We start from the raw sequence: 1,703 nt of genomic DNA on the forward strand, positions 1-1,703 counted from the left end.
TTCCCAAAAGGCAGCACACAGTTGGATGAGTCACAGGCTGCCTAAAAGTATTCGGCGACGTCTAGAATATGGGTCCCACGTTTTCCAAAAATTTAACTGCAGGTAACAGAAGATGAGGTGGCATTTCGTGAAATGCGCGCCTCAGGGATCCATTGAGTTACACTTGGGAGTATCCCTGTGATACTCTTAGAGTCTCTCATACCAGGTTGGTCAATGATTAGAGGTCTGACGAACACAGTCTCCTGGTCCTCTAGGTTGGGGTTTGGAACATGTGGCTACTTGTTCCGCAGAAATGGTAATGCATTTGCGTTTCCCACCATACACCGCTGCATTGTGGTTAGGATTCTGAGCCAAAGGCTTTGGTTTAGGACAACAATCGCCCTCCTGTTCAGGTGTGGGCACCCTGGCAGTATCCCAGCCCTTGTACAAAAAAGTACGACAGCGAAACACCGGTGTTGAACACTGATGTCATCTTGTCGATGATGATTACCTCGCCCGGAGAAACAAGAATACATGAAACATCGCCGCAGAACACAAGCCATCCGCGTTCTCCTTGAGGGACAGAAACGGAGAACCGACGAATGACTCAACAGTGGTATCTGAGGTTTACAGGGAACACTATGCGTGTTTGTAGTCAGCCCCGGCGTCTTCGTCACATCCACTCTTGTCAAGGCGGAACTACGAACAGCCCCTAACCGACTTGGTCTTCACGGTGGAGGACATTCGTCAACTCTTGCACCGGATCAACCCATTCTGCGCGTTGGGGCCCGACGAGGTCCATCCAAGGATCCTGAAGGAAACGTCCTCCGCACTGGCAAATGATCTACACCTGGTGTTTCATCAGTCGATTGACGAAGGCCGCCTCCCCTCTGCTTGGAAGGAAGCAGCTATGGGCCTCTAAGCCTCACTAGCGTGCCGTGCAAGGTGATAGAACGCATTCTGAAGCGAGCTATTTTAGATCACCTCACTCCCCACAACTTGATATCTCTAGCTCAACACGGATTTTTTCGAAAGCGTTCTTGTGGGACAAACATGCTCGTGTTTATGGACAGCTTAACTCAAGCCAAGGATGAGGAACTTATATCGGACGCCATATGGTTCGACTTTTCAAAAGCATTTGATAGGGTCTCACACGTCCCGCTGCATTATAAACTCCAGTCTTACGGGATTCAAGCGAAAACCCTACGATGGATCAAAGCGTTCCTATCAGACAGATAATTCCGAGTGAGAATAAGCTCGACCTACTCTTTTCAAGCGCCGGTCTCCATTGGAGCTCCTCAAGGCTCCTTTCTGGGACCAGTGCTGCTTCTGACCTACGTCAGCGACCTCCCGGATATTCTTCCAAGTTCATGTTTACTTTTTGTGGACAACTTGAAATCCTGGAGTTCTAATGCCATTGCCTCCCAAATGGATGTAAACGCTGCAAAGCGTTGGTCGTTGGACTCGTGTCTTCCTCTGAATGACGAAGAGTGCGTCCATATGTCGTTTGGAGGAGTCCCAGCGTATTCATTTGTAATGCATGGTGAAAAGGGACCAGAAGACATCATAAGGATAGATGCCAAAAAGGATTTGGGCATCTGGGTCACCTCAAACTTGTCCTTCTCACTGCACCATGAGAAATCGGCCCAAAAGGCATTTGCCATTTTACGGATGATCCGACGCACCTTCTCCCATATTACTCACAGGGACTTCCAAATACTCTA

The sequence above is a fragment of the Opisthorchis viverrini genome (genome assembly GCF_000715545.1).
Source record: "Opisthorchis viverrini unplaced genomic scaffold opera_v5_104, whole genome shotgun sequence".
Classification (NCBI taxonomy): domain Eukaryota; kingdom Metazoa; phylum Platyhelminthes; class Trematoda; order Opisthorchiida; family Opisthorchiidae; genus Opisthorchis; species Opisthorchis viverrini.